Source organism: Melanerpes formicivorus, unplaced genomic scaffold (assembly GCF_026170545.1).
Source record: "Melanerpes formicivorus ecotype bairdi unplaced genomic scaffold, bMelFor1.0.p_v2 SCAF_17, whole genome shotgun sequence".
Classification (NCBI taxonomy): Eukaryota; Metazoa; Chordata; class Aves; order Piciformes; family Picidae; genus Melanerpes; species Melanerpes formicivorus.
The window spans coordinates 3,835,118-3,861,458 of record NW_027142369.1 but is presented as its reverse complement, the minus strand read 5'-3'; positions in this window follow the sequence as shown (position 1 = coordinate 3,861,458).

Genomic DNA, 26,341 nt, shown 5'->3' with positions numbered 1-26,341 from the left:
CCTCAAGTTTGTGGAAACCTTGATTGATGAAAATATGAAAAGCATATTTCAAGGTTTTATCTCCCCTTTGCTTCAGAAAAGCTATGAAACGTGATGTGAGACATGGAATGTTCCATCAAGTTGTATAAATAAGTGAAAACGTTTGTCCTTCTGATCTTCTTGAACCATGTAAATGCTGTCAGGATGAAATGGCTGTTAGGAAAATGAAACATAATTAGACCTGACTTGTTCCAAATACCCTTAGTATAACTCAAATTGAGGAAGCTTAACATTTAAGAGGAGGCAGTTAAGATCTTTTTGCTTAACATTTCTCTGCAGTGTTTGGTTTTTTTTTTTTGTCAGTTTTGGCTGTTTATATTCAGTATAGCTTCTGTGTATGCTATGACAGGAAAATGCTGGTATTCAGTGAGGCACTGGTAGTTTAACATGGCTGCATCTACAAGAGAAAGGTCTGAAATAATGCATCCTACTACTCTGAAAAGAAATCTTTACATCAGCAGAAGTCTGAGATGCATTCTTTTTTGTCCGAGTATGAATAACAAAGACAGTTCATTAGTTGTAGTTTTAACTTATTGAACCACTGTAAACAAGAGGAGTTATACATTCATCAATACAAAGAATAAATCTAATCAAAGAGGGTTTTCTTGGTGACTTTGTTTGTATGCTTGGGGGTTTGTTGTTTGTTTTGGGTTGGTTTTTTTGTAATGTAAACTGGAATTTAAGTTGTACTCTGATGAAACATAAAACAATATAGTGTCTAGCATCTGCAAATGTCTACAATGGAGGCTTCTCTCTGCTATTCCAATAAAACTGGAAATCTGTTTTTAAGTACATATATATATATATATATACCGTCACATCAGTTAGGATGGAACTTCAAAACTAGTGAAAATAATTTTTATTATTTTCTTGATTTCAGAGACTTCTTGTGAGGCCAGTAAATTTTGAAATAAAAAAGATAAGCCTTTCAAAACAGCCTGTATCTGTATACAGGTCACTTTACTATATCTCAAAATCTGAGGGAAAAAATAATAAATTTTACCTGCTCTGTTGTGATTTTCATGAATATGAAGGTATAGACTGTGATCAGTAGTATATTTAGATACTGTGTTTAACTGTAGATCTTTTAGCTGAACTGAAATTATACTTTTTAATTTTAAGTCAAAAGGTGGGGCAGCATGAGGATTATTTAAATTAAAGCTTTGAATTTCCTTAAACATCTGTAAATCAAATCAAGGACAAATTGTCTCCTTTGGACTAATTCAGATATTTCATCTTGTATAGTTCAGCTACAGTGTAAGTTATTTAATTCTGTTTCTCAGCAGAATTTCATTACAGTGAGCATTCTGTGCAATTTTTCATTTCCTGGGTTTGCCACATGTCTCAGTTTCCTTATTACGAGTTTTTCATTTGCATCCAAACTTGTTAGCCAAAAGTCAACTCAGTTCTTAGTGAATATATCATATTCCTTTGTGGCTGCAAGCATATTGCAAGAGGCAGAAGGATCAGATAGAATAACCTCTCAGAACAGAGAGGCTTTGAGGCTTAACTATACAATATACAACAGTAGTGTCAGACATCTTTACTGAGTATTACTAAGCAAGATGAAACAACTGCATGAAATGCAAGAGATTCGTTGTCCTTTGGAGTGACAAACACAATGATGAAAGAAGTTTTCTGTCAGCTGTGATGGCTCAAATACTCTACATTGATAAAAAAAACAACATCCTATAAGGTTTCTTGTGCTGTCTATTATGCCCTCAACTTTGTTTTCCTGGGACTAAGTATTGGATTGATACAGCAGTGAGGTTGAAAATACATCTGCCCGTAGATGTATCCCTCGCAATGTAAGAAGTACAGATATTCACAAAGATTGATCTGTTGGCAAAAATCAGACCCTCTTTCATATTCAAGAAACCTTACATGAATTTTAAAAGATCTATCCAGAAGCAATGTTTTTCCAAATAATGTTTTTGAATTTTAGAGTTAATAATTCTTGCTAGTGTTCTTCTATCCATTTTAATAAATCAATTATTTGAGAGAACTGAATAATTAACTAAGACAAGCAAGTTGCTTTTCCTTTTTTCCTTTTAGGAAATTTTAGTATTTTTTGTTGGTGGCATTTGTTTGCTTTTCTGCGATTTTAACTCTTTTTGTTTGGTATTTGAAACTAATTGTAAAAATAGTTACTTTTCAGAATATCTGATATCCTCTTTGTTTGATGTTTTTCTTCCCTGTTTTATGCCTTCTGTCTTCTTATATTTGACTGCACATCTACTTCTTTTCCCTGTAGTAACTAAGCAGCTCAAAATTCTGTGTATCTTTAAACTCTGTCCTAGTTGAGGCTAGGCAAATCCTCTCTTGCCCTGCCTCCCCTTGCCTCCCCCCCCCCCCCCCCCCCCCCCCCCAAGAGGGGCAAAAGAATGACACTCACACAAATGGATTGCAGAAGTGATGGAAATTTCAAGTGGAAAAAGAGCAAGTGCTTCATAGAAGCTACAAAGCATAGTGACAAAAGAATCCCAAAGCATAGAGAGTCCCCTACAGCACACCCAAAAGCCTCCCAGTGCTTCCCTTCTCCCAACCTGAGGGTATACCCAAAACCCCCAGGGCTCTCTTACACACACACCCCCCGCTAGGCTGGTCTCAGCTGGCCAGGTCTGAGATTGCCTGCTCCCCTGTCTTCTCCTCCTGGCATTAGGCCTAGCCTGGTCTAAGAGGCCTTGAGATAACTCCCCTAGTGTTACCTGATAGGGAGCATCTCCCACGGGAAGAAAGAGGAAGAGAAAGACTTTGCAGATGGATTTATAGGGCACAGGATACTATGGGTATGAAATACACAACTTCCATTGTCCACCTACTGGCCTGGACCCTCTGGACACCGGAGGTGTAGCTTATGTGGCAGTAGCAGGAGGTGGCCAGCCTGAACTACCACAAGAAGCATATTGGAGAAAGGGAAGAAGTTTAAGACACTGAAATTCTGGAAGCTGTGAGTATGACTTAGCTAATATTTTTATTACTTTTAATAGTGTACATAATCTAAAAATTGTTATGGAATGTGAACACTAAAAGGCAAAGAACAATATTTGAATAAACCCCATAAAGAGCTGGATTATCTCTTACTGAGATTTCAGGAGAGAGATGTGCTCAAAAGAAAAAAAATAATAGAAGGCAAGTAGTTGCTTTATCATGCACAAGGGATGTGTGGGTAATCTGACATTTCAATCACTGGAACAAAGGAATGGCATAAATTAATGCTCAGCAAATACAGATAGTGCTCTGCATTCATTCTAAAGCTGTGTTGAGAAATATTTGTATAAGATAAATTTAATCAGTTTTTAAAATAATGGGCTCTAATCTATGGAATGACAAAACTACTGTTTTTTTTTTTTTGTTTTTCCTTCTTCTCAGCATCATTGCTTAAATTAATAGAAACCTGAATGTTTGCTTGATAATCCTGTCTTTCACATTTCACCTCCTTTTTCATCTTTTGGTATGGTGTTCTCTTAAAACTCTTACCTTGAGATGCCTCAGCCAGACAAGAGTCATGATGTGGCAATGAGGGCATTCCAGCAGTATTTGTCAGGACTTACAGGTTCACAAGGGTCTGAGAAAGATTCATACATTCATAGAATGGTATAGAATAGAATAGAATGGTATAGAATAGAATAGAATAGAATAGAATAGAATAGAATAGAATAGAATAGAATAGAATAGAATAGAATAGAATAAAACAGGTTGGAAAAGACCTTTGAGATCATTGCTTCCAACCTATCACCCAACACCATCTAATCAACTAAACCATGGCACCAAGCACCCCATCCATTCTCTTCTTAAACACCTCCAGTGATGGTGACTCCACCACCTCCCTGGGCAGCCCATTCCAATGGCCAATCACTCTTTCTGTGAAGAACTTCTTCCTAACATCCAGCCTATACCTCCCTTGGCACAGCTTGAGACTGTGTCCTCTTGTTCTGGTGCTGCTTTAGGTTGGAAAGGACCTTAAAGACCATGTCATTCCAATCCCCTGTCATAGGCATGTTCATCTCCACTAGACCAGGTTGCCCAAGGCATTATCCAACCTTGTTGTGAACATCTCCAGGGCCCTGTCATCCACAAAGTCCCTGGGCAACTGCCATGGGTTAAGGCTTATGCCTTTAAGAACCATGGAGAACAAGCTTCCAGAGGCTGTCCAGGGAGTGGACAGGAAGTTGCAATCTTTTGGTATTTCATTCCCATAACTCTGTTATCTTATTTTATTTCAGCTAGCAGCAAGGCCAGCTCTTCCTCTTCCCTCTCCTCTCCCACGGAGGCACACTCTCTTACCTCTGGATATTTTTACTGCTCAATCATGGCTTAGGCTTGGGGGTGTGGTGCAGCCTTGATGGGCCTCAGGGTAATGAGGCTACACAGAGTAACTTTAGGTTTCTAAGATCAGCCTCACTTGTCTAATTCAGTTTAAGATGAAGACCAGTGAAACTTTAAAGAGATCTTATCCCATGTATGGAAAAGATGCTATCCACATTAGCTGAACTTTAAAATGTCAAGTATCTAGAAGAAGGGAAGCTTTTTACTCACAGTAATAGAATATTTATTAAATACTTCAGTCAATGCTGTATTAAATAATCCATTTTAGTAAGCAATAATCAAACAGTTCTTAGAAACAATTTTTAAAATCTTTAAAATGTCACCATGCAGGATCCTTAGTTATAGAATGTGAACTAATCTTTCTGAATCTTTACAGTTCTTTGCAAATCTTCTCAGATAGGAATATCATTAGTTATTATAAAGCATTTTACTTTGATAACAACAGCATGCCAAAAAAACACAACCAACTAATAGATGTTGAATCAACATTTGAGACTGACCATCAAAAGCATATAATTAACATCATGGTATTGGAGATGTTAGGATCTAATTTTGGACTATGGGATGCTTGGGTTTTGAACTTTGTCTTCTCAATTTGTGTGATAATCACAATCTGTGTTGTTCACACAGCTAAGATTCTGGGAAATGGTTATCTACAGAACTGGTTGTAGGACAGGTCTCTGCCTTCAAAGACAGGTGAAAAACAGTTAAAGACAAACCAAAATGACAACATGACTGATCCAAGAAAGATAGAACAACAGCTGGGCATCAGGCTGGTGAGAAAGTACAGGACAGCAGGCAGAGTTATTACAGAATCTGCAGAGTGCAGTGAAGGAATTGCCCTCAACTATTTTTTCTCATCTAATTTCAGCATGAACATTCACCTGTAGTAGTTTGCAGAAGAGAAGGTATGAAAACTGAAAGTAGCCTGGAGAAGAGGACGCTCAGGGGAGACCTTATTGCTGTCTACAACTACCTGAAGGGAGACTGCTGCCAGGTGGGGGTTGGTCTCTTCTCCCAGACAACCAGCACCAGAACAAGAGGACACAGTCTCAAGCTGCACCAGGGGAAGTTTAGGCTGGAGGTGAGGAGAAAATTCTTCAGAGAGAGAGTTGTTAGCCATTGGAATGGGCTGCCCAGGGAGGTGGTGGAGTCACCATCCCTAGAGATGTTCAAGAGGGGATTGGACATGGCACTTGGTGCCATGGTTTAGTAGTCATGAGGTCTTGAGGTCTTGGGTGACAGGTTGGACTTGATGATCTTTGAGGTCTTTTCCAACCTTATTGATTCTATGATTCTATAAAAGTGTTTGAGATAATTATGAAGAGAAAGAGGAGAAAAACCTTACTGAGATCTAAGTCTGGAGTTCAAAGGAAAAATAAAAATAGCATTGAGCAGACCATAAAGGAAAACAGAAAATAAGATAAACAACAGGAAAAAAAAAAAAAAAGGATGGCAAAGGGGAGGAAAGAATTTTACACTAACATCAAAAAAGCTGACTTTCATGATTAAGAGTTTTTGTCCAAAACATTCAACAGCTTGCTGTCACAAAACAGAAAGTTAAATGATTTAGTAGAGACATCTTTGGAAGTATCTCTCTTCCAGAAGCTACTGACACAAAGAAAGATATAAGATGTGTTTCAAAGATAAATTTCTATTAAAGCTAGCAATTCATCAGCCAGGAATCACATCTGATGAAAAGACAATGTTTAGTTAATTGCAGTATGGATCTGAGACACTGAAATGTTGTGGCCATGGAAACAATCCAATATGACTCTTGCACCAGAGAATGTATTTCTAAGGGATAAAGGCACAGTGCACCAATGAGATTTCACGCAGAACATCTTTTAAAATGGGTCTACTATACTGAAGAACTAGAGAAAACAGATGCTGCTTTCATTTAATAGTCAGATTTCTAAGGTCTACATTGTTAACCAAGAGGCTGAAAAATCTGTCTTATTAGTAAAAACTGAAAGACAGAAAAATCATGATTATGTGAGAAAAATGCTTGCACTTTAAAAATACGTCCATTGATTATGCTCTAGACATAAGTCAATTGATTATACTCTAGACAGAAAAAACCCCAACAACCTGTAACCTGGTGATGGTTACAAACATTCAGGCTGTAAACTAAGCAAAAATTAAATAAGAATCTGGAAAGAAAAGCCTCTTAGTGGTGAAGGGAAAACCTAGCTGTAAGACAGAGCTCAACTGAAGTACAAAATTAGATAAATTGTGTGCACACCTCCAACAGTGGGAGAAGTGACCTAATGATCCAGGATACCTCTTATAATCCTGTGTCCCTGGGTTTGAAGATATTTTCATGTTGCTGAAGATACAGCTCCTGTAACCCTCAAACAAGCCTGAATACACAGAAATGGAGAAGTAAAGCTGACATTCTTAAGAATAACATGAGAGACTCTTCATCCAAGATATGTCACTGCTGTCATTAAAGAAGTTGTACTGCAGCATCTCTGTGAGTGTAGAATGGGATGCAGTGTCAGTTCAAGACCTACATGATGACGTTAGAGAAAAGAACATAAATCTCTTGGCAATGGCACAGCATATGATACCATTCCTGATTTTTTTCAGTTCTGACTCATGAAAGGCAGTGCTTGATTTCACTACACAGTTTTGGTGATTATTTTTAGTACTAAACATCAAATTTCTTATTTATCGAAATCAAAAATAATCCCATGGGGCCAATATCAATGAGGTTCTAGCTCAAGCAAGGAGAGGAAAGCCAATAGTCTCTATGAAGATAAGTTTTGTAACTTACAGCATAGAAATCATCTATAGCATATAAAATACATCGTAAGTTTTTATGGCATAAGGGGTAAATGTATCACTGCCAGTGGGGCACAATGAGACCTGTAGTACAAGAAAAGATCAGAATACTTGGCAGTACTTGGGGAGGTTACTGTGGAGGAGTCCAAATAGCCTTCTCTTGGTGACATGACTTGGATAACAGCAGATAATATGGTGAAAGAGTATAAACTGTTGGTGTGAAAAGACTGCCTTATCCATCTCTGAGTGAGAGGGTTTTAGTGAAAACTGAAGATGCTATAAGGAAATCAGCAATGGTGAAGTTTGCTTAAGACAGCCATCAGCCTGATATATAAAAAAACTTTGGCGGAAAGAAAAGAGTCAGAAGAAGTATAAAATGGCATAAATTATATAAGAAGAGCAAATTTTTGAAACAGTAGGAAGAGTCTTTGGAACTGGAACATGAAAAATACAGCAGTCAAACCTAGTTTGATGATGCCAGAAGTTTCTCTACATCATCATAACTGCCTTGACCAGAAAGTGTATGCTCCCTGTCAGGTGCCACAAGCAGCCAGTATCCAGCATATACACTGAAAATATAGGTTGCAATAGGAGAGAGATTTACATCTGCATGTAAATAGGTAACCTTCTAAGGGGGCCTTCTTACCACTGTGAGCATTATCACAGAGTAGGGATTGCCATGGTTGCATATAAAGTAGGAGCACCTACATATAGGGGAACATTTCTGTTTTTTCTTAAACTGAGTTGAGTAGTTTTTCCCTCTGATATTTCTCATTTATGTCTCATTTTGATCTGGAGTTCTAAGAAAAATAAAAACTCCCCGCAGACCTTGAGACACGATGGATTTTCTGGTGAGATACCTGATTGCATGGTGTATGCAGGAATCCAGAGAAGGCCCAAGTAGTAGTTTAAGTGGTACAATACATATTTACACAATTAAATATATCTCCTTTTGGTGGTCTATGGAGGACACAAAGTTGAAGTGGATCACAGGCCAACATGTAATTATTCAGCAGTCATCTCTTTTGTATCCTTCAGAAATCATTGGTTTTCATGCACTTCAGAACACCCTATAACACACTTCAGAGCATCTAAAGATGAAAATACAACTCTCATGTGCAGTAGCAGAATATGAGACTGCAAAAGTACATTTTTAAGCTCTTTGAAAATCTAGTTAACCCCATTTGTAAAACAGTCCTTGAGCCATCTTACATAGAGCTCTTGCATATCTAGGAATAGAATAGAACAGAACAGAATAGAATAGAATAGAATAGAATAGAATAGAATAGAATAGAATAGAATAGAATAGAATAGAATAGACCAGACCAGGTTGGAAGAGACCTTCAAGATCATCGTGTCCAACCTATCATCCAACACCACCCAACCAACTAAGCCATGCAACCAAGCACCCTGTCAAGTCTCCTCCTGACCACCTCCAGTGATGGTGACTCCACCACCTCCCTGGGCAGCCCATTCCAATGGGCAATCACTCTCTCTGTGTAAAACTTCCTCCTAACTTCCAGCCTAAACCTCCCCTGGCACTGCCTGAGACTGTGTCCTCCCAAGTTAAATTTTGTTTTTGTCCTGAGAACCAGCATAAATATGATATATCATCTGTGATTTAAAGAACCAGGGAGTATTTAAATGCATGGGCTTTCTGCCCAAAATTAAGTCAGGGAGAAATAGACATTTAATATTTCTGAGTATCAGAAGCAAACAAAATAAGGCATTTACTTTATGCTCCATTCAACCTATTGCATCTTACCATTTCTCTCAGGCCCGTCATCCAAGCTAGTTCCACTTAGATTAGGTACTTCATTATTATTCATTTCACTATTCTACTTATTTGTTTCTCCCTACTGACTTTAAATATATGATTCATAGCCAGATCAAGTCCTAATAAGCATTGCTTCACTTACCCATCTGACCACAGCCTGAGCAATACTTGAATTTAAACCTGATTTTTATCTTCTTTAAGAAATAATTAAATCAATGTTAGCAGCAGCTTGTGTGGAAAGAGTCTGGCTAGTAATTCATTACCACCATCCTGTCTTTAATTTGCCTGTGCACATGGTACCCCTATAGTAGTGCGAGAGATGCAACAGATCATTTATATAAATTAAAATCAACAGGGGGACAAGTACTGAGCCCAGTGGCATATCTTTCAGGCAAATGGAAATTTTAGAGGCTAAGAAGTTAATCTTACCTGCTTGGCTTCTTTCACCAAGGTAATATTTGAAAAGGACTAATTATAATTTATGAAATATTAATACCTGGAAAGGTTTTGAGTGAAGATATATCTGCAGAATGAAAATGAAAGATTTGTCAAGTTTCAAAGTACAGTATCAATGTGCTGAACTTTTTCAGATTTAAGAACTTAATTTTCAATCTCACTGAAGGGATTTTTTTTTCCTCTTTCCCTGATTTTTTTTTTTTTTTTTTAATAATTAATGGATTAGTAAAATGCATCATTTCTCAAATATTTGAAATTTATTTCTTGCTTCAAAACCCAAAGGGAAAGTCTTTTTCAGTTTATACTTCTATTACAATCTAACTGTCATTTCTTTATATGTGAAGTTTGGGAAATTCATTCCATCCTTAAGTTTAGTAGGAACATTGGTTCACAAGGCTATAACTTATAGCAGATGAGAGTCTGGTACAAAGACTTCATAAATATGCAAATATAGAATTAGTATATAGACTGATAGATATTGATATTTCTGTCATCCAGAACACGCACCCATCTGAAACACTAAAATGCCTCTATTGTTGTAATGGCTACAGTGTTGTATTTCACAGAGCACTTAATAAGATATGGATGCACTGAGTGACTTATTTAAAGTAATTCAGCAAGCAAATGGTGGAATCCCAAAGTCCCTTGCTGTCACCATTAGACAGAAAACACTGCTTCTCTCAACGGGTTAAAGCTGACAGACAACAAAAAAAGATCTGTCTTAAACAGTGAGCAAGTAATAATTCATGTTAAAATGGAGATTTGTTAGTTTCAAGACATAGATTATCCACAAAATTACACTATCATTTAATTTGTTATTTTCTGGCTTGACATCTTGTACTTTAGTCTTGTTTACAATTCCGCTTATTCTCGTTTATCCTAGATCGTAAATGCAGGGAATGAGTCTTTACTGATACTGTGAAGAGCACTGCTTATCTATTGTATGGTATGAGTAATACATAATGAGACAATCTTGGTCTTCTAAATCTAAAGTAAATGTAGTTCTGGGAACCTTGGAATTATATACTGAATATTTTCCATGTCTTGCTTTTATCAAGCAGCACTTATCCAGAAAATAATTATATGCACGTGACCAATATGCAATTGCTAACAGACACTGCCATCTCATATAAAGTGTTTCATTTTGAATCAAGCACAACTTTTATTTTCTCCACTTTGTTTCTAAGGTTACAGTCATGAACAGGGAACATTTTCCTCAGGAGCTCATCTGTTCCTGCTGCTTATCCCTCACCTGAAGTCATAATCCTTTGTTTGTGGCTATAATCAGCTCTGCAGAAACTAATTGTGACATCACAGACAAAAGATTATGACTTCAAGGGTAGAACAAAGAGAGGGAGCAGGAGACCTCTAAAACACGAGATGTCTAGTCATGCAAATATTGTCTCAACAAAAAAATGAAGAGAAACATTTCTATCTTATTTGAGAAGAAAATGTTTGTTCAGGTTTATAAAAGGCATTAGCTGGCTTGCAAGAGCTAATTTGAATTGAATATCTCTGTGATTATATCAAGGAGAGATAATAATATTCATTATCAGCTGAATTATTAAGCTTGGCTTCTAGATTCTCATTTGTTTAAATGACAACTGCAACTACAGATGCAGTCAGTAACCTCTTTCTTCACATAAAGCTGGAATCCCGTAACAACTCTTCCACTATAGCTAACTTATTGTGAAATCAGCTATAAAATAGGTCAAAATTTTGGATATTTTTTTTTCCTATTTCCCTTCATGTAGTGAATTTATCAGGAGGAGTTGTACTTTATTGATTTTTAAGGGAATGTTTGCATGAATTCACAGCTTGGTTTATGAAAGCATTAAAGAAACAGAGTTGTTTCGTGTGTTGTATGTTGTTTTCTTTATGTTGTTTTTTTGTATTTGTTTGGTTTCTTTTTGTTGTTGTTTTGTTTGTTTTAATTTGTGGAATAGTCAGGAGTTTGACAATGCAAAATTATTTGTACTAACCAGATATTTTTCTTCAGCCCTGTTCTGAGAAAATATAATTCTCAGATCTTAGCTTGGAACACTGGAAACTAATAAAAATATAAGCATCATTTTAAAGTTTCATAAGGAAGCTTCTTATGATTAGTTTCCACTTAAAATCCCTGTTTATTACTTAGACTAGGACTACAGATGTGGTTTTGTTACTGTGATGGTTTCATCCACAAATCTGTGTGTCATCTGAAAGGAGTGTGCCATCTGAAAGGAATGTGTCAACTTGTATGTTGGTTTTGGTGTCCTGGATACTGATCTATCAGGAGGCTGACTGAAAACAAACGTTTATTGCAGAAAGGTGTCCTACTTCCTTTTATGTCACTGGGTCACATTCACATTCTTGTTTGCTGTAATCTGTGTGTTTTGGCCCAGATAAATGACACTCCATCACCGTATGTCACAATGCTGAGATATTTTTTTTTCACTGAAAACAACTTAGGTAATAATGTGAGCCTGCTCTGAGAGCTCAGATAAACCCTTCTGTGTCAGTTCTGTAATCTCCAAATTGGAGAATATAAGTATCTTTTTGTTGATTTTTGATAGCAGTTGCTGCAAAATATGCCAACAGAGATTATTAATGACTGTATCAGTATTGGAAAGTGGCAGTGCACTCTTGTAACTGATTTTTGAATGCCAGATGAACGAGGAACTCTGTAATTGGTGTATTCAATCTTAATCACCCCTCAAAAAAAAACCAAAAGAAGTATAACTGTTCAGAGAATTTTGCACTCATAATTTTTGGAAAGCAAAAAGAAAAACCCAAAGCAACAAAACAAAACACCCCCCCTTTCTCCCCCCAACAACCAAGAAAAAACAAAACATGTCTTCTTTATATGCATATACGTGTTGAATTTACTATACTTGCATTTGTTCAGAATTATAATGAATCAACATTTTTTAAGAAGAAAATAGAAGAAAAAAGTGTTTTTATAATATAGCATTCAGCTATGCAAAAATGTCATTCCATTGTTACAGCATTTTTCCAGGTAGTACTGCAAAACCTGCAAAGCATGAGAGAGCATTAGGCAATTGAAAGAAAAACTTACTTTGTCTTTCACAGATACTCTAAACAGCAGATGGTATTAGAGTTTTCTTGAAGAGTATAATAGACAATTTAATGGAAACTCACATTCCTTAACAACATATAAATTAACTACAAGATTTAACATGAAAACACATTTCTTTTGATAAACACTTTCATTTTTTTTCTCCCTCTAGTGATCCAGTCTATTTTGCATCCTGGTAGAGAATAAAATTCTTCCAGCATTTCTTTCTGACTTTTTACAAGTTTCTAAAATTACTTCTAACAAAAAAATTTGTTTCCAATGTAATCTCACTCATTATAATTATCCCAAGGCAGAGCACTGTAGACATAACGCTGGTTGACAGTAACATGGAAGAGCTGAATAAGAAAACATCTAACAACATTAGAATGGAACAAAGCTGCATCTCTTTATCTCTTATTTGTTATATAAACGAAACACAAACAAACAAAAAACACTGTAATGCTTTAAAAGATTTTATTATTATGTAAACTGTATGCACTTTCATGGAAAATCTTATTAAACAAATTCCAGGCTGCAAGGAGAAAATGAAGCTGTCATTTAGTTTCTTATTCTACCACAGCTCATCTATAAATATGTCTGAGTGGGGCTTTTACCTTACAGCAAGAAAAACATATCTTCTCATATCTCTAAAAATGGCATCATTTAAATGTTCTTTAACTTTTGCCACAAGACCAGCAAAAGGAAGTAAGTTTATTTTTAATCTACTCAGGATCACTGTGCAGATTCTTTAACTATTTGAGATAAGGAAAAAAAAATCCTGTCAATGAACACAGCAGAAATGTTGTATCTTTGATGTCATTCAAGGAGTTAGCAAATATATGTGGGGAGGAGTTAGCAAATATATGTGGGGAAGAAAAAAATAGTAGAATATTCAATATCAAATATTTTTCATAGATTCCATTATGTTGTGAAGTGAGTTACTTCAGGGCTAAGGTCATAACCCAGCTGCAAAAGAAGCATGGAAAGAAAGTTATAAAGGCTTACAACTTGATTATTGTTATTAGAAGTTTCACATTATTTATTAGCTATTATATGTAATGATTAAATATTTAAACTAGGCTTCACTTTTCTTCAGTAAATGAAGAAAATATATCTTGCAATGCATCATCTCTTACATTTTTGTTGTAATACTAATTTTCATAATTAATAAATTGCAGCATGTTTCACAGCCACTAAGTATGATTTGGTGAGGTTTTACTGTGTTAATGATTTTACAAGGTACAGCCCTACCTGTCTCTGCAACACACTAAAAAACACAGCTTTTTTAAGAGACTTTTTCATTCAGCTTTCTAAAATACAATTGAGGATTCCTCCATAGATTTATTCTGCTAAAGAATGAGCTATAAAATACTACTTTGTTCTATTTTAGTGGTCTTTAATCAATGACATTTTTTTTATCCTTTCTTTAACATTTAATATCTAAAACAGAAGAACCACAAGAAAATTAAGGTGGCAGAAGGAAAACTTCAGTGAAGATTAAGGGTAGTAGAATAGAATAGAATAGAATAGAATAGAATAGAATAGAATAGAATAGACCTTCAAGATTATTGCGTCCAACCTATTATCCAACCCACCTGATCAACTAAACCATGCAACCAAGCACCCTATCAAGTCTCTACCTAAACACCTCCAATGATGGTGACTCCACCACCTCCCTGGGCAGCCCCTTCCAATGGGCAATCACCTTCTCTGTGTAGAAGTTATTCCTAACCTCCAGCCTAAACCTCCCCTGGTGCAGCTTGAGACTGTGTCCTCTTGTTCTGATGCTGGTTGCCTGGGAGAAGAGACCAACCTCTGCCTGTCTAAAACCTCCCTTCAGGTAGTTGTAGACAGCAATAAGGTCACCCCTGAGCCTCCTCCTCTCCAGGCCAAGCAACCCCAGCTCCCTCAGTCCCTCCTCATGGGGCTTGTGTTCCAAATCCCTCACCAACTTTGTTGCCCTTCTCTGGACACGTTCCAGCAAGTCAACATCCTTCCTAAACTGAGGGGCCCAGAGCTGGACACAGGACTGAAGGTGTCACCTAACCAGCACAGTATACAGGGGCAGAATGACCTTTCTGTTCCTGCTGGACACACTGTTCTTGATACAGGCCAGGATGCCATCAGCCCTCTTGGCCACCTGGGCACACTGCAGGCTCATGTTCAGCCTACCATTGACCAGTTCTGCCAGGTCTCTCTCTGCCTGTCCTCTCTCCAACCACTCTGTCCCCAGCCTGTAGCACTGCATGGGGTTGCTGTGGCCAATGGGCAGAACCTGGCACTTGGATGTGTTACATCCCATACTGTTGGATTCTGCACATCTGTCCAGCCTGAAGTTGCAGAAAAGCTGCAACTTTTTGGAAAGATTATGAGCACCACCTAACTGTTGGCATCCATTGGATAGACATTCTTATATTTTTCCAGTATAAGGGACTTGATCTTCATGAGTGAGCAACAGACATAATCACAGAATCACCAAGATTGGAAGAGACCTCAAAGATCATCAAATCCATCCCTTCCAGTCTGTTGTAGTCTGTACAAAGTCAGGTTCAGAGAATTAGAAGCAAAAGAACTGAAAAAAATAAGTGCACTTTTTATTACATAAAGATTCTTTTCAATAAATTCCCAAATTATCTTTCTGGTTTTTAATGTAAGTGCACTAAAATAAATATATATATTAGTTTTGTATACTTTAGTTTTATATACTTCAAATGCTTTCATTTCCAAGAAGTCTGTCCATATGCACCTGTCTCAGAGGTTTTAAACCAAAGATGAAATTTTTAGTCTGGAATTCAGTGCTTGCTCACAAAAGTATCAAAGATATACATTTTTATTTGCTGTCTGAATCATAGTAGGGTATCTGAAGAAAAAGGTTAATTTTAGTCGTGGCTACTGAAATATGGCATGAATGACATCAAAGCCTCAGGAATTTTGAGAGTGACACCAAATTGTGCGGTGTGGTCAACATGCTGGAGGAAAGGGATGTCATCCAGAAGGACATTGACAGGCTGGACATACAGTCCCATGTCAATTTCATGAATTTCAAGGAGGCAAAGCACAAGGTCCTGCAACTGATTCCCAAGCACAAATACTGGCTGGGTGATGAATGGATTGAGAGCAGCCCTACAGGGAAGAACTCAGAGGCGCTGGTTGCTGAGGTGCTTTACATGAGCCAGAAATGTACACTGGCAGCTCAAAAAAGCCAATTATATACTGGGCTGCATCAAAAGATGCATGTCTGGCAGGTGAAGGGAGGTTATTTTGCCCCTCCACTCTGCTCTTGTGAGACCTCATGTGTAATGCTGTATGCAGCTCCAGAGGCCCCAACACAAGAATGACATAGATCTGTTGATGAGGGTTCAGAGTACCACAAAAATAATCAGAGGGCTGCAGCACCTCTCCTACAAGGACAGGCTGAGGGAGTTTGGTCTGTTCAGCCTGGAGAAAAGAAAGCTTCAGGGAGACCTTATAGCAGCTTTCTAGCACTTGGAGAGGGGCTACAGGAAAGCTGAAGAGGGGGTTTTTAATGAGAGCATGCGGTGATAGGACAAGGGGCAGTGGTTTTAAACCAGAGAAGGGTAGATTTATATTAGACATTAGGAAGTAGTTATTTAATATCAGGATGGTGAGACACTGGAATAGGTTGCCCAGAGAAGTCATGGATGCCTCATCCCTGTGAGTGTTTAAAACCTGGCTGAATGAGGCTTTGAGCAATCTGATCTAGTAGGAGATGTCCCTGCCCATGGCAGGGTAGTCAGAACTAGATGATCATTAAGGTACATGAATGACAAGACTTTCCTTCTCACAGTATTTCTGTGTTTCTCTATAAACCCCAAATTTACATTGATTAATGTACATTAAGAAATGCAGGAGGATCATTCTAACTCATTAACCTCTGAACTTAACCTTCAGTAGGTTGTATTCAGAACTAAATTCTAGTATAATTTCAACAAAGCTGTTTATGGGCTACATATTATTATTAACAACTTTGTGTTGAATGAGTTTGAAGCTACTACAATTACTAGAAAATTCATTAGTAAGAAATTTAAGTTTCCAAAATTTCTCACAAAGTTTTGAAACACAGAGCACTAGCCCAATGACTTGAGATCTGTTGTGTTTCAACCCCACTTGCCTGAATACCCTAATGTATGATTTTTATTTTTCTTTTATTTAAGATACTTTGACTGGTGAACAAGAGCACAGGAAATGGCTCTAGTGTACACATTAATTTTTCTTCTTTGACATATGAAATTCAAAACAGGTCACACTAATTAATCAAAATTTTTAGCATAGTGGGTGGTGGTTTGTTTTTTTTTTCTTATTAAACATTTTATTTTTCTTCTTTCTCAGTAACTCCTGATGCTCACTGCTCTGGCAATATGATGTGCCATTTACATTCTTTGAGTTACAGACCTGATTAGAAACTCGTATTAATCATGACTGGAAGCTGGCCAACGTGGTGCCCATCCACAAGAAGGGCCGGTTGGATGAGCCAGGGAATTATAGGCCTGTCACCCTGACCTCAGTGCCAGCCAAGATCATGGAACAGGTCATCCTGAGTGCAATCACACAGCACTTACAGGATGTCCAAGGGATCAGGCTCAGCCAGCATGGATTTAGGAAGGGCAGGTCCTGCCTGACCAACCTGATCTCCTTCTACGAGCAGGTGACCCGCCTGGTGGATGTGGGGAAGGCTGTGGATGTAGTCTACCTGGACTTCAGCAAGGCCTTTGACACCGTCCCCCATAGCAAACTGCTGGCCAAGCTGTCAGCCCATGTCTTGGACAGCAGCACTCTGAGCTGGGTTAGGAACTGGCTGGATGGTTGAACCCAGAGAGTGGTGGTGAATGGTGCCACATTCAGCTGGCAGCCAGTCAGTAGTGGAGTCCCCCAGGGATCAGTGCTGGGCCCCATCCTCTTTAACATCTTTATTGATGATCTGGATGAGGGCATTGAGTCCATCATCAGTAAATTTGCTGACAACACCAAGCTGGGGGCAGGAGTTGATCTGCTGGAGGGTAGAGAGGCTCTGCAGCTCTGCAGAGGGACCTCGACAGGCTGGACAGATGGGCAGAATCCAACGGCATGAGATTTAACACATCCAAATGCCGGGTTCTGCACATTGGCCACAACAACCCCATGCAGTGCTACAGGCTGGGGTCAGAGTGGCTGGAGAGCAGCCAGACAGAGAGGGACCTGGGGGTGCTAGTTGATGGTGGGATGTACAGGAGCCTGCAGTGCGCCCAGGCAGCCAGGAGGGCCAATGGCATCCTGGCCTGCATTAGGAACAGTGTGGCCAGCAGGAGCAGGGAGGTCATTCTGCCCCTGTACACTGCACTGGTTAGGCCACACCTCGAGTACTGTGTCCAGTTCTGGGCCCCTCAGTTTAGGAAGGATGTTGACTTGCTGGAACGAGTCCAGAGAAGGGCAACGAAGTTGGTGAGGGGCTTGGAACACAAGCCCTATGAGGAGAGGCTGAGGGAGCTGGGGCTGCTTAGCCTGGAGAGGAGGAGATTCAGGGGTGACCTTATTGCTCTCTACAACTACCTGAAGGGAGGTTGTAGACAGGCAGAGGTTGGTCTCTTCTCCCAGGCAGCCAGCACCAGAACAAGAGGACACAGTCTCAGGCTGCACCAGGGGAGGTTCAGGCTGGAGGTCAGGAGGAAGTTTTACACAGAGAGAGTGATTGCCCATTGGAATGGGCTGCCTGGGGAGGTGGTGGAATCACCATCACTGGAGGTGTTCAGGAGGAGACTTGATGGGGTGCTTGGTTGCATGGTTTAGTTGATTAGGTGGTGCTGGGTGATAGGTTGGATGTGAGGATCTTGAAGGTCTCTTCCAACCTGGTCTATTCTATTCTATTCTATTCTATTCTATTCTATTCTATTCTATTCTATTCTATTCTATTCTATTCTATTCTATCCCTTCTCTTAAAGGATAAGTGCAGGTAAAGAGACTGAAAGTCTGAAATCCCTACAAAGTACAGTCCAAGAAGTTTGAATTTGCCTTGGATAACAAAGGAGATTGGTGATATGTATTGCACTATAGACACTTAATAATAAATTTGCATTAAATCAGTACAATAAAGGAGGATTAGTCTATGGCCTGTGTATTTAATCATCTAATAAAACTCTTCATTTGATGAAGGTATGGAAATTTCAAAACAACTACCAAAGTCTCTATAGGTTATATTACAATGACCTAATACAGTGATGACTAAGTGTATGTCTTCATGACAAAAAGATTGGAAACACACACACACACATAGACATGCAAATGAATACAAACATAAAATAAAATTAATTACTGTTATTCATCTATCCAGCAGGGACAGGCCCAATGAGATATATGATTGTTCATCACCTTGACAAATAAAGGAAAGCACTTTTAGGAAAGAATGGGACCAGCTTGATCAGGGTGTGGGTTTTTTCCTAACAGCCTTAAATTTGTGGAAGTGTAGCCATCTGCTTTTCATGTGCATGTGTTTTCTCACATGCAGTTAAAAAAATTTATAACAGTATTGCTAGCAAAAAGGAGAGATAATTCACATGTCACAGAATCACAGAAAACATCTGGTTGGCAGAGACCTCACAGATAATCCAGTCCAACCCTCAACCCAGTTTAAGGTCAATGCTAAACCATGTCCCTAAGTGCCAGGACCACATACTGCTTAAACACCTCCAGGGATGGTGACTCCACCAGTGCCCTGGACAGACCACTCCAATGTTTAAGAACTCTCTCTATGATGAAATATTTCCTAGTATCCAGCTTGAACCTCCCCTGGCCCAGCTTGAAACAGTTTCCTCTAGTCCTGTGTCTCGACACCAAGGAGAAGAGGCTGTCCCCTCCTCACTCCAAGCCTCCTTCAGGTAGTTATAGAGAGCAATGCGCCTCCTCTTCGCTAGACTGAACAACTCCAGCTCCCTCAGACACTCCCTGTAGGCCATGTACTCTAGGTCCTTCACTAGTCTCATTGCTCTTCTCCGGACATGCTCCAAAACCTCAATGTCCTTCTAGTAGTGAGGGGCCCAGAGCTGAACAAAGTACTTGAGGTGTGGCCTCACCAGTGCCAAGTACAGTGGGAAGATAACCTCTCTGCTCCTGCTGGCCACTGTGATTCTAATACAAGCCAGGATGTCATTGGGTTTTTAGGCTTATTGATACTATGAAACCCACACAATGTTTTATACCCTCCATATTATTTTTCCAATTAAGGAAGTGGGCCGTTCACTAAAAAGACAATACCACTGAGACAGATATTTTGGAAATGTAATTTGTCTTCAAACTCATTTGCAGTCAGAAAGGCTGCATTTTCCCTACTTACTGTTGCATTTTACTTAAATGAAATTCTTGTCAATCTGAGAAAAAATAACTAATAAATTAAATTACTATCATACTCTTAAACCTTGCATTGTTTCCTTAATATATATTACAGGAAATTCTATTCTAATTAACACAAATCTAATGTGTTGTGAATATTAGACTGGATGTTAGGAAGAAATTCTTCATAGAGAGAGGGATTGCCCATTGGAATGTGCTGCCCAGGGAGGTGGTAGAGTCGCCATCATTGGAGATGTTTAGGAGGAGACTTGATGGGGTGCTTGGTGCCATGGTTTAGTTGATTGGATGGTGTTGGATGAAGGGTTGGACACGATGATCTCAAGGGTCTCTTCCAACCTGGTTTATTCTATTCTATTCTATCAGCAAATTTGCAGATGATAACATTAAGAGTTCAGTATTTCTAAAAATGTTCTATTTTCAGGAACATATTCTTTTTATTTATTTGGATATCTGGAAGTTAAACAACAACAACAAAAACAACAACAACAACAAAGAAGCAGAACAACAACAAAACCCAGAAAACAAAATCCACAAACCGTCTAGACCAAGGAAGAATATCTCATTACATAAATATTTGTACATTTGTTATCACTTTAATCTGTGTAAATGTTTACAATAGTTTACAACTTTCATCTGCCAAATACTGTTTATTTCCTATAGCACACAATTTAAAACCAAGACCATGTGGAATTACATTTTTCTACTCAGTTTTCTGTTAAAGTCAATAAGAAAACTTTGAGTATGATTCTCATGTCTCTTAAAATTCTGATCTCCAACAGTTTTGACTTTAAAATTCTGCTTCCTGGATATGTTCATATATTCTAGTGGAAGTTGTCCTCAGCTTTTTTTTTTGTTGTTTTTTTTTTTTTTTTTCCCCAGGTTTCATAAGTTAGTGATGATGATGTGTATGAAGGCTCTAGACAAAACTCTTGAGGTGATGGTGTAAGTTACTTTTGCATTTCCTGCAACAGTGGGCTGGGCTTTTGCCTACAGTGATGAGCTAAGTGAAGAAAAATCATGGCACACAAAGATTTCCATCTATTTTATTGTGACTCCAGTACCATGCCTACCCTTTGGGCTAGACAGAAGCCAATAAGCCTCTTTGATGCTTTGTCAGCTAGGGGTGAAATGATATGCTCAGTGAGTAAGACCTCTAGTAACAAGGGCTACATGTCTGGAGGTGTTCAAGAGGGGATTGGACATGGCACTTGGTGCCATGGTTTAGTAGTCATGAGGTCTTGGGTGGCAGATTGGACTTGATGATCTTTGAGGTCTTTTCCAACCTTACTGATTCTATGATTCTATGATCTCTTTCAGGAGTTGGGATGCAAGTAGTTAATACAGAAAGTGCCAGTAGATGGTGCTCAACACTACGTAGCAGAAACCGTGAATGCATAGGACACTTCACTATGTGCCTTCCCACTGAAACCTTTGTCTCAAGTTCTTAACAAGTCAGATTTCAGTTCAGATAGTGGAATCTGATTCCTCAAAATGTTTGCACCCCTTAGCTTTCTGAAGATGAATCTCAAATACAAATCTTAGGACATTAAAATTCAGAACACCTCAATTTTCATCCAATTTTCACCCTACTGGCTTGTATTGGACTTAGTCTTCTAAGGTTAATCCTTCACTGACTCATCAGATGTTAATATTTTTTCCTGTGGTTCTAAATTGACTCCTGGCATGTGGTTCTGTCACATTTCTCACCTCTGGAAAAGTCCATATTGTAGAAAGATCAGGCTGTAAGTTTCAAGAATAAAAGGAGAAGACGGAACAAAGAGAAATAAAATTTGCGACTCTAATGAGGAAAAAAGAGCAGAATCATAAATCCAGGCTTGAAGTTTGTAGACAGAAAAGAGAAACCCACTGTGGCTATAATGAGATGGCAGTGAAGATGGTGAAAAAGAGACCATAATAGAGGAGGATAAAAAGAGCCAAGGGTACACAATTAGATCCAATGTCCCTCTGTGCTGGCATGCTGTTTGTGACAGTTGATAATATCAAATCTTAAAGAGGTGCACAAGAACAGAGCAAGTGCATAGTCCTGCTTCCCTAGAGCACTCTACTTTGGCCTTTTAAAGCCAGATATACTGTCAGTTGTTTCGTGTTTTAGATCACTAGATAGGCTGACTGTGAGGTAGGCTTGGAAGTGCGATCAATGTAAGTAAACCTTGAGAAAATGGTATCCCAATCAAACACTGTGTTTATTTACAGTAAAACACAAGATCTTCTGATCTAATTCACTATAAGTGAGATTAAGAACTTAGATTTCCACTTTGTGGTTTATGTCATTGTAGCTGATCACTGGCTGGCTGAATCCCCTAGCAGTGTTAGAGCTCATCACCTACAGCTACATACTGTTTATTCTATCTGTCTCCTTCTCTTCCCCTCCTTTCCTCTCTCTGAATGGCTGATGGCATCTGGATATTAATCTTCACAAGACTAGATGTTTCAGCTGAAATAACTCCCCCCTTTATCACCTCCACTTGTCTTTGCCTTTTTTTTTTTTTTTTTTTTTTTTAATAAGCTTGGTATTCCTGAGCTGTTTGCTACCCTCTATGAGTGTTGGAGGTTTTATAGGACAATCCTCACCAACTCTAATTTTTTTTGTTATTTTTTACATTTGTGTCAAGACAGTTTAAACAGTGTTTAAACAGTTGGAGCTGCCTGACGTGCCTGAATTCACAGTATTATGGGGTTTGTTGTTTGCTTGGGTTTTGTTTGTCTGGAGGGCTTTTTGTTGGTTTTGGTTTATTTCTTGATCTGTCTTTTTGGATAAGTATGTATTTATTCTTGACATAAACAAGGAATCATTCCTGTAGCAGTGATTGCATGGCCATACTTTTGGTGACATACCCTGCTAACAAATTTTTTTAATGTAGGAATGTTAATGTGAATAGTATGACTAAATAGGGGAAGCAATCCTCTTAAAAAAAAAATAAAAAGGGGGGGAAAAAAAGATGCATATGCCTGTGACCCATGTGCCTTAGGGAGCTGGAGTGTATGTGTAACTGTACACATGCATCTGTGTGTGTATGTGGTTAGAGCTTTGGGATTAGTAACAGAAGGCTGTTTACATATTTTTTGTACTTTACTCTATGAGCATTCAGTATTGTTGTTCATCTACAGTCCTGTCAACATCTAGCCAAACTTTATAGCTCACTGATTGCCAGTTTGTTATGCATTACTAATATATTAAAAAAACATTTTGATCCTGATCTGTTTTTTGTTGACGTGATTAAGTGTTGTTGCTCTGTCATGTTAATTTTGTCTCCAGCAGTTGTTTTTGTTCAGGATTTGTGAAATCCAATGGCTCTAGTCAATTAATAAGAAACCATTTAGTTTCAAGTAATCTTTGAAAACATTTTAATATGGGCCTATAGCTTCTGAAATCTGTAGCTTCTAAAATTCTGAAACCTCAGTATAGTTGATAAAGTCATGAGTGATAAGGTCCAAACATCAGCCTGCAACTCAATGGCTGCAGAGAGAGATCCATTTGCTTCTTTGACACACGAAAACACAGAATAGTATTGGTTGTTTCTGGTGTTCCTGGCTTAAATGAAGGAGTGTAATATACTGATATGTAAAAGAGGACAGTCACAACCTGCTGAAATAAAGTATATTTTTCACGAGACAAAATTAGACAATGACATACATTACTATTTAATGTTGAAACCAAAATCTGTGCTATATCTAGTAAGTAGATTTGTATGTAGATATATAATTAGAAAGCACTGAAGAATAAAATTTGCAAAGGAAATAAAAATCTTATGTCCAGAACATGTCTTAATTCAGATTTGGCAAATGTTTCACTGGGGAAGATGATCCTCTCCCCTTTGCAATGTGTTTTGCACTTTACTGTGAAGCATCTAGTATTTTCAAGTGTGGAATACTGATCAGCATATTACAGAAATAATAGTTTTCACTAGTTATGACAAGAACTATTAAAATAAAAATAAAGCAGAGACTTCAATGAGAGGAAGTAAATGTGACCAAGACAAGAACTTCAGTGAGCCTCTCTGATTTAAGGAAAAATATTAAATGGTGATTTCTCGAGTGATAAGGATGAAATCATCATACAATTTCTTTTTATTTGCATTTCATAGGAAAAAAAAGTCAGAATATCAACTTATTAAATTGATCACTAACCTCAATAAGGAAGATACAGCGATATGAAGCCATCTTCAAGAAAAGAAACTTCAGTGTAGTATTCCTTTCTTATAGGCATAGGTAGTATTCCCTTCTTATTACCTTCTATTTACATCTTATACAATCTTGTTTGACTTAAAATGTATAGTCTAATTAATGATTAATTCACTTTTTTTATTTGTTTTCTGAATGGATAGGAATATGGAAAACCATTTAGTTTGACTGTGGGAGATTTTGACACTTTTTTCTTTTACATCTATTTCATAATTCTCAAAAGGAATTAAGTCCTCTAAAGCTGGAAATATTTTTTTTTTTCCTTCTCATTGTAAAAAAATGATTATGTGTTTAAGATCATGCTGTAGCATAAGAAGATGTTATGATGGTACTGGGCAAACCTATATATTGAAGAATACAATGATTTTTCTGCACCATTCGAACTTTCAGTCACCCAGTTTTCTAGGGTTGGTGGAAGCCCTAGCATCTGTAATGGCATCAGGCAGCCATGAATTAAGTCCTAAATTTCCAGTTATGGTAGCATAAGCTTAGAAATCTGGTTTGCTATAGTTGGAAAGATAAATTCTACATTATATATATGTCTTAACCTGGAACTTGATCTCACCCCTTGTTTGTGATAGCCTTCCAATTAGTTTAAGTATTATTTGAGCAATATATTTTCCATAAAGTCTTTTACTAACTTTATTGCTTTGTGCATGTGCATGCTTTCATCTTTATTATATTGATTTTTCAAGTTCACACAAAAACATTTCTGAAATTTATCATTCTCTTGCTATGAAATGAGGAATATAATATTATAAAAGAAGGGCAGCAGCACTTAAAAATGCTACACTGGCTTGAATATAACCAGTATTTTACAATATTATGAAGACTGTTCTCAGGAAAATATACAGTGTGAAGCATATTTATCCAATGACACATAGACTATGTGAGTATATTGCTGCAAATTAAGTTTATTTTCAGTGAGATTAGTTCAATTAGTTCTTAATAATATTATTTGATAGCAAATACATTACAAAATGTAATTTTCTGTAAGAAAAATGTAAAGAAAGGAAAAGAAAAGAAAAGAAAAGAAAAGAAAAGAAAAGAAAAGAAAAGAAAAGAAAAGAAAAGAAAAGAAAAGAAAAGAAAAGAAAAGAAAAGAAAAGAAAAGAAAAGAAAAGAAAAGAAAAGAAAAGAAAAGAAAAGAAAAGAGGAAAAGAAAAGAGTAACATATAGTAAAAGTATCAGTATGAGACATTATATCCAAATCTATCTGAATACAAGATAACTTAAAAAAAATCATTGGCTTATAGTGAAAGAGAAGTGGTAGCTACACAGATAAGAAACTCTTTTCACAAATGGCATTCAGTCCCTGGTGCCATCAGTAGATCTTAGAAAAAGAAATATGCTTAAGGGCCTATCTGAGTGTCCAGCTATGCTGCCACAGTGCAGAGCAGTGTTACAGACAACAAAGATGTGGACATCATGTGCTGCAAAGCCATATGGAAATAATAGCTGAAGTCCCAGAAGCATAACAGATAAACTATATTATTTCCAGTTTTGGACTTCACTTGAGAGACACAGGTATCCCAGGACACCTCTATCTAACTTAGACATATTGTAAATGCTATTCAGAACTGAGTCTGGTTAAAGTGTTTAAGTGATTTTTCAGTATCTGTGTTTCTCCATCTATTTTGATTTTGATCATCATATTTATATAAGACTCAAAACACTTGGGAGACCTCAATCACTGAAGTGTAAAACCCATTAAGAACTGTAGCGAAGACTGCTATATAATTATCTAGTAATTTCAAGGAAATGGATTAAAAATTATAAGGTATGAGAATAGCAAGAGAAAAAAATAAAAGTACGAATAAGGAAGTTGCTTTGATATAATTAGAATTTTTTTTTGTATTAATAATTTGAGAGCTTCCCTGTTTTGGAGAGCTTCCCTGTTTTGATAGTCAGAGAGCTGTCACTTCTACCTTAATTAGAAATGGTCAAAAGCAATTATAAAGTTCGAGACAATATTAAAATTCATTAAGATCTTTCCTTCTCTTTAGATTTGCCACCCTTATTTTCACCTCTATCTATAGATATACCATCTCTCTCACTATATATACCATCTCTCTCTATATACCACCTCCAGGTCTAGGTTGGATATTTGCAGTGACTGCAATGTATCATACATCATACATTCTACATGTAAGTCAGTGTTCCCATATTGAAATGACTCCACATTCATGGAAAGAGGGTCCTTTAGTATTTCGAAAGAGAATGGAAAAATCACCATTTACATAATATTTCAGGATAAATTTTTGCAGAAAGTGATAAGACAAACAACTGAATGCCATCTCTGGGACTTTGTTAATACTGTGCAAAAATACAAAACATACTGGAAAACCATA